Source organism: Chrysochloris asiatica, unplaced genomic scaffold (assembly GCF_000296735.1).
Source record: "Chrysochloris asiatica unplaced genomic scaffold, ChrAsi1.0 scaffold00594, whole genome shotgun sequence".
NCBI classification, from domain to species: domain Eukaryota; kingdom Metazoa; phylum Chordata; class Mammalia; order Afrosoricida; family Chrysochloridae; genus Chrysochloris; species Chrysochloris asiatica.
The window spans coordinates 302917-311171 of record NW_006409112.1 but is presented as its reverse complement, the minus strand read 5'-3'; the positions used below and the strand labels follow the sequence as shown (position 1 = coordinate 311171).

The 8255-nt window shown below is 39.0% G+C and overlaps 1 pseudogene; it reads right to left on the bottom strand.

Annotated features, from left to right (window-relative positions):
* The window catches only part of LOC102817886, a 44617-nt pseudogene that overhangs the window by 9458 nt on the left and 26904 nt on the right, over positions 1-8255 (bottom strand).

The window sequence follows — 8255 nt, the reverse complement described above, 5'->3', positions numbered from 1 at the left end:
TTAACTGCAAAAAACAAAACAAAAAACTAACTTAACCCTTACTTCACACCATATGTGAATCATAGAAGAGCTATACAACTCCTGGGGAAAATCATAGGACAAAATCTTTGTGACTCTGGATTATAGCAATATTTCTCAGATAAGACACAAAAAGCAGCACACCATATAAGTACAAAAATTGCTAAGTTAGAGTTCTTCAAAATTATTCACTTCTGTTCTTCAAAAGACACTTTGAAGTAAATGAAAAGGCAAGATCCAGCCTGGAAGAAAATATTTATGAAACACATATCTAGGAGAAGGGATATGTATCCAGAATCTAGAAAGCACTCTTGCAACTCAAAAAATTAAGGTCAAAATCCAATTTAAAAAAAGGCAACAGATTTAAACTTCATCTTCATTAAAGAAGTTGCAAATGGCAAATAATAGACACTCAACATCATCAGCTATTACAGAAATGCCAATTAAATTTTCAATGAGATACCATTATATACCTACCATATGTAGGTATTAATAGTATATAGATTTGCACTGAGCTGCCGCTATAAAAAACAAACAGCACATCTTATTTGTAAATAACTTATTTTGAAATGTACAGAAAAGGCTAAAAAAAATTAAAGACTGAAATATAAATATCAGGTAAAATGCAAGCAGTTGTAATATTCAATACATTCCTTGTGGAACAAAATGGTCAGCAACTTTGGAAAACAGTTTATTAGTTTCTTGTAACATTAAATGAGGGGGCTGCAAAAAACAAGAAAAAATCCCATTATCATTTCATTCCATTTCCCCACAAACTTTCCAAGCCTTCTCCTTTGTACTCAGCATGTGACATAGCAACCCCAGAAATGAAAATGCATGCTCACACAAAGACCTCTGAGTGCTCTCAGCAGCTTTCTTCACAATAGCCAAAAGGCGGAAACAACCCAAACTGTCCATCAGCTGAGGAATGGATAAACAAACAGTGGCATTTCCATACAAGTGGACACTACTGTTGTTAAGTGCTGTGGGGTCAGTTCTGATTCATAGTGATACTATATAGGGTTTCCGATACTTCATAGGAGTAGAAAGCCTGATTTTTCTCCTATGGAGTGGCTGGTGAACTCAAACTGTGGACGTTATGGTTCACAGTTTAGTGTTTATCAAATGGAGTCACCACACTCCCACGTGGATTGCTCCTCAACAATATAAAAGAATGAACTGCTGATAGATGCACTAACATGGACAAATCTCAAAAGGATTATGCTAAGTGAAAGAAGCCAAACATCAAAGGTTATATCTCCTACATGAATTAATTTATAACAGACAGGAGTCGGATAGGTGGTTGCCAGGGGCTGGTTGTAGGAAGAGGGGATTAATGGTTAAAAGGCACATGGGGCCTTTTGGGGGTGACATAATGTTCTAATCTTTATTGTGGTGGTGGTTACACAGAAAATATTTTAGAAGGGTGAATTTGATTATATGTAATTAGACCTCAACAAACTGACTTCAAAATCGTAAAATAAACCTTAAGAAGCAGCCAAGGAAAAAATTGCTTACAGTTTTTCCAACTCGAGTGTCATTATAAGAATGTTCTCAACAGTTGTAAGTGACACTTGTGTTGTTCCCATGTCTCTGAAGGAGAAAGCCCAAACACTCATGATCCAAATAAAAATATCCTGTACTTAAACAGATACTTAAGAATAGGTACTAACTTCAATTTTGTCTTCTCTGTAAGTTAAGCCAGCTCAAGTTTATTTGTCATAGAAGATCATTCTAGAAAGCTCTTACAGAAGAAATTTAAGTTCATTTGAATCAAAGTAAAGGTGTTGGCACAGAACAGTAGGATCTTTAATTGTTTATCATTAACTCACCTCCCCTAATTCCCTGCTCTTTTAAATAATGTATACCTTAATCTCTTTGCTTTTTTTGAATAAATGATACTTCTACATTTCTCAGTACCCATATCCTTGGGTCCATATGTGTTCTTCAACGCTGCTTTCTTCCCTTGTTATGTTGCCCAGGATGAATCCTTTCTTAATCCTCTCCTTTGTCAACTATTTTCTAATAACCAAATTAAAACTATGGCTTTTTCACCTAATTGTAAAATTCTTAATCTTTAATGAAAGTAAAAACAACCAAAATGATCTCAGGACCCAGGAGATTACTGCAATACTTACAAATATTTTAATGCTGGCAATTTAAAAAGGTATGACTCTTCAATAGTCGTCAGGGGGTTATGATTGAGAATTCTGAAAAAATGCAATGGAACTTAAATTATCTGAATTTTAAATAACTTCCATGAAAGGGTATTCTCATTTGTTTTGGGTTTATTTATTTATTTTTATAGTATAGAACTTGTTGGGTTTAAAAAAGAAATTATTTCTGACTTTATAAATCACCCTTAGATTTCATAACATACTCTTCCTTTGGGACATACCCAGATCGCTAGAAGGAAAGAGGTGGAGGGAGGGAGCAGAGAGAGAAGGTTAGAAAGAACCTAGAGATTTGGATAGCAAAGAAAAAAATATACCTAAAGAATCTAGAGATTTGGATAGCAAAGAAAAAAATATACCAAAGAACTTCTGGTAGAAACCTGAAACCTCATTCAGTAGAAACCCCTAGAAATGACTATGCTGGTCAGAAGAGATTGTGATCTGGAGGAAACACTATTTCTACATCTTCCATATTTCAAGGTGCTTTCATTTCCATCTTTAGAATTCCAGGAAAAAAAAAAAAAAAAGTCATGACTGAATTCATCCAATTAAAAATATAGAACAAATTATTTGGTCCTGGAGCCAAAGAAGGAGCTAAGTCTAAGAGGGACTTCTGAAAGCCAAAGCTCTTGTCACATGCTGCCGGTCCCCATAGCCCTTGTACATTGCATGCAGTCATTGGTTTACTTGTCAGTCTCACCAACTTCTAGTTTCTTGAGTGCAGAGACCAAAGCCTCATTGTCACCCCTGTGCCTGCCATAGTCTGAAGCTTACTATAGGTATCTAATAAGTATTATTAAAATAAATATCATTTTGCTTGCATATCAATCAAATGTATAGATTTCATTTTTATATAAATTTTTATTCCAAAATGCTAGAATAGAATTTCTTCTCAATTCTTAAAAAGAACAACAAAAGCAATATATAACCAAGACAATCTAGCACAGGTTTTTTTTTTCCCTTCAAAATTATCTATATGCATATGTTGTTGTTAAGTGCTGTCAACTTGGTTCTGTCTCATAGCGACCTGACCTTGTATAGGGTTTCTGAAGAGTGGCTGGTGGCTTGAACTGCTGACCTTGTGGTTAGCAGTCCAGTGTTTATCCCACAATTCCATACCAAGACTTCAACAACATATATATGGCTCACCAATTCCACACCTAGGTTTAGGCCCAAAGGAATTAAAAGCTTGAGTTCACACAAAAGTTTATACACAAATATTCATAGAAGCATTATTCACAATAGCCAAAAATGCGGAAACAATTCAATTGACCATTAATTGATGATTGGAATAACAAAATATGGTATATATTCACCCAATGGGATATTATTTGGTCATAAAACGGAAAGAAGTTCTGATACATGGTATCAAAGTGAAAGAAGCCAGACACAAAATACCACATATTGTAGACTGACTTTATGTGAAATATCCTAACAGACAAATCTAGAGACAGAAAGTAGATTGGCGGTTGCCAGCAGCTGGAGTGATTTGTGGTAACGAAATAGTGCAGAACCAGGTAGTGGCATTTTGTGTCTGGCTTCTTCCACTTCGTGTAATGTTTTCACAGTCCATTCATGAGGTGCCATGTATCATAACTTCATATATATTTTTTTCTCCTAATTCTTCCACACAGGTCCAGACAAATAAGCTGTGTTTCCTTTCTGTTAAACTGAATAGACAGAGAAGAACTGAGGACAGAAGCATGTAATCACGGTCCTAAATGTTCTGAAATCATAACAGCTTTAGCTGGGGGGTGGGGGGTGGGGGCATTAGGACAAACTTGCAAGCAAACTATCTATTCTAGGATCCCAAGGCAGGCAGGGGAAAACTACTTCCTGGGAGGAATATAGTCAAAGACATAAGCATAGTGATCTTGACCCTGTTCCTATATGTTTGAAAGTACTTGGGGATTCACTGACTCCTTTCCTTTATTCATCTCCATAGATCCATGAGCCAGGAGCCATGAAGTTCCTCAAAACAAGATCTCTGACTGTAACACACAAACTTACTCACAGGCAAAGCCTAAAGAACCTGAACTGGTGAACCTAACTTCTAATCCAAGTTCTGAGAACAGCCTTGAAGAAGACTCCCTGACTGGCTGTCTAAAGAAGCAGGGAGGAGCAGGAAGAAGCAAGGGTCCTGGAATCAGGCAGACCTGGGTTTCGGTCCTGACTCTGCCACCTTCTGGGGCAATGACTTAGGTCATTAACATCTCTGAGCCTTCACATTACTGTCTAATGAGGTGGGGTTTGACAGTTAAACTAAAGAGTGTGTGTGAAGCACCCAGCATGCAGCTGGGCACAGAGTAGGCACTCAGTAGTACTGATGTCATATTTGCATTGGCCAATGAGAAGAAATCCTAGGACTTCCAGAGATGGTATGGCCAGGAGCTTCTGGAACGTGGGGATTTCATAGGAAAATGAAGTCTTCTGTTCCAAAGGTCCTATCCAAGCATTGAGATACAATGCTCAAAAGGCCAAATTGTCATATAGCTCCTATCACAAGGAATGCAGAGCTGCCCAGAGAATGACTGCAAAGCTCTTCAGTGGTTCTACCAATGGCTCTGGGTTTCTATTTGTTCATCTGCAAAATGAGGACAATACTGTATCACAAGTATTCTTGGGAAAATGAAAATGAGACATAGCATGAGATAATATGTATTATGCATTTATTATGTGCCAAGCACTATTGTAAAAGCTTTGTGCATACTAACTACCTTACTTAATGTATTAAGTGTAAGTACTTAGTATAGAAAATTTCAAAGATTAGTCTAGAAGAAAAATTTTCAGAAAATTTGAAAGATCAGCTGGAGAATATAACACCAAATACTTCAACATGAGAAGATAAACACCAAATACTTCAACAAAGAGTCAGAAAGCCAAAAAGGAAGAACATGCTCAGCATTTCTCAAGCTGGGGGGACTGAAGAAAAAAAATTCAAGCCTCGATTTTCATTATTGAAGGATTCTCTGGGCAAATTATTTAATGATGCAGAAAGCATCAAAAGAAGATGGAAGGAATACAGAGTCACTGTACCAAAAGGAAATGGTTGATGTTCAACCATTTCAAGAGGTAGCATATGATCAAGAGCCAATGATACTGAAGGAGGAAGTCCAAGCAAGATGCTCTGAAGGATTTAGCATAAGAACAAGGCACCAGGAATTCATGGACTAAAAATTGAAATCTTTCAAGAAAGTGAGGTGGCACAGGAGGCACTCACTCATCTATGCCAAGAAATTTGGAAGACCACTATCTGGCTGACTGATTGGAAGAGATCCGTATTTGTGCCCATTCCAAAGAGACGTGACCCAACGGAATGCAGAAATCATTGGACAATATTTTTCATATCCCATGCAAGTTAAGTTTTACTAAAAGTAATACAGAAATGGCTGCAAGCATACATTGACAGAGAACTTCCAGAGGTTCAAGCCGGATTCGGAAGAGGATGTGGAATGAGGGATATCATTGCTGATGTCTGATGGATCTTGGCTGAAAGCACAGAGAATGCCAGAAAGATGTTTGTTTACCTGTGCTTTATTGACTACAGAAAGGCTTTTGATTGTGTGGATCATGACAAGCTATGGACAACATTGTGTAGTACGAGTACTGCGGAACACTTAATTGTGCTCATGAGGACTCTGTACATAGACCAAGAAGCAGTTGTTTGAACAGAACATGAGACCCATTGTTTACAATGAAGAAAGGTGTGCGACCAGGGACCAGGGTAGGGAATAGACACAGCATAGTTTGGGTGCTGGGGAGGGGTGCAATATACAAGAAGGGAGAGGGAAATGGAAGAACAAAGCAGATGGGAGAACAATTAGGCAGGTTTGCATTTGCTAAGTGGGACAGAGGTAAAGAATGATGTACTCACAACCTTGGAACAACAGGGCTCTGGGATACAGAGACTGACACATGGTTGGAATGGGGAAATGGGGGAAATTATGGTAAGATGCTTGGCTGTCTTTTGAATCTTGGGTTTCCTTGCACTATATTATAAAATAGACACTGGAGGGGGAGAGAAAGGAATAGCCAGAAACATCACCATAGACAGCTTGTAAGTCCGTCTTCTGCCTATAACTGATTGGAACTCCTACAATGGGGCTACAACATGCCCAGTGAAGGAAGCTTCCTGTGGAGTCTCTGCGTTACATAAGCCTATATGTGGAAGCCTGAACCACATGCAGATCTTCAGAGATGGGAAATTTCCACTTGAAAGGACGAGTGGACCAGCCTGGAGCAACTGGAAGCACAGAAGATACTTCTTGAAAGAAAGACCTACAGGAAAAATACAAAACAACATAGGCAGACCTACTGTTACTACAAGAACAAACAAGTTGCTTGCCCAAGAGACAACAAGGCAAGTGTTTGGGTCCTCTCAGTGTAAACTCCCTTCCAAGACTAAGACTCAATGTGAATACACACTCTGATTGGTGACCACACTCGTCACCGATAAGGGGAAATGTGGGAAAAACAGCAATGAAGCTGCAAGCTAAGCCCTACAATGTTCAATAGACTTCTGTGAACCCTGGTGGAGACTGGGTTGGCCAGCAGTGTGGCAAGACCTAGGGAGTCTGGGCCCAGAGTCAGTGACATAGCCACAGAGGACTAGAGTGGATAGTGAAGCATCCAGCTGATAAGAAGAGAGGGCATATGCATAAGAACACCCACACTTGCAGATAATACCCATTTGACCTGGCTCCAATGACTGGATGATCAGAGCTCAACCAGAAGAAGAAAGAAGAGGAAAAAAAAGAATAATCTTATACAATTTAATGAACTTGACCTACACCTATGGATGCAGTAACTCAAAAGAACAAATCCTTACAGCAAGGATTATTCCCACCTCCTCCATACACAGAGTAGACAGGGATGGGCAACTTGGACATTGGCTACCCAAATTGGGGGATGGCGGGCTACAAAGGCAAGAAGAGATTGGCTTACAAACTTTCAGGAGGGAACCTAGGTTCAGATGGCATGAAGGAAGGTAGAATCTCCACTGAATAGTATCTAATCTGTCTAGGTGGGGCTGATGAAATGAAATGCGATGGGTCTCTTGTGATACAATAGTGAATAATTGTCATCAGGACTGCTTGTGGGGGTTAGAAATGTAAAGGTAGACTTTTTTTTTAGCAAGGAGGGGAGTGATTAACTTTTAAGCCTAGGAGCAGAGGTCCCTGGACCATCAAGGGAGAAGAGCGGAGAGTGGGACCCTACCCAGAGAAGCAGCGATGCCTGACATGGAGGCAGAGACGCTGATGTGGAGAGATGGAGCAGTTGGGGACTTTCGACACAGAGAGGGAGAGGGGCTGTGTGCTGATGACCGGGGGGCAGACTTGTAGTGTATACCCTTTGGTTGGTTGATGATGCATGGAGAGGATTGTAACCATAGCAATGAAACGATATACGCTAAGATGAATGTAAAACTAATGTTATCCATGTAAACTATCACATAATTCACAATAAAACATTAAGAGAGAGAGAGAGAGAGAGAAAAGTGTGCAACAGTTTTGTATTCTTTCACCATAGTGACTCAACCTGTATACTGAGTAAATAATCCAAGAAGCTAGATTATATGAAGAAAAATGTGGCATCAGGATTGAAGGAAGACTCATTAACAACCTGCAATATGCAGTTGATACAACCTTGCTTGCTGAAAGTGAAGAAGACTAGAAATATTTACTGATGAATATCAAGAGTACAGCCTTCGGTATGGATTGCATCTCAATGTAAAGAAAACAAAAATCCTCAGCACTGGACCAATAAACAACATTCTTGTCGGTGGAGAAAAGATTGAAGTTGTCAAGGACTTCATTCTTCTTGGATCAACTATCAACTGTCATGGAAGCAGCAGTTAAGAAATCAAATGATGTAGTGCATTAGGCAAATCTGCTGCACAAGACCTTTTTAATGTGTAGAAGAACAAAGTTGTCAGCTTGCGGACTAGGGTGCACCTGACCCAAGATGTGGTATTTTCAATAACCTGATATGCATACAAAAGCTGGACAATGAATAAGGAAGACTGTAGAAGAATTGATGCTTTTGAGTTATGGTGTTGGAGGA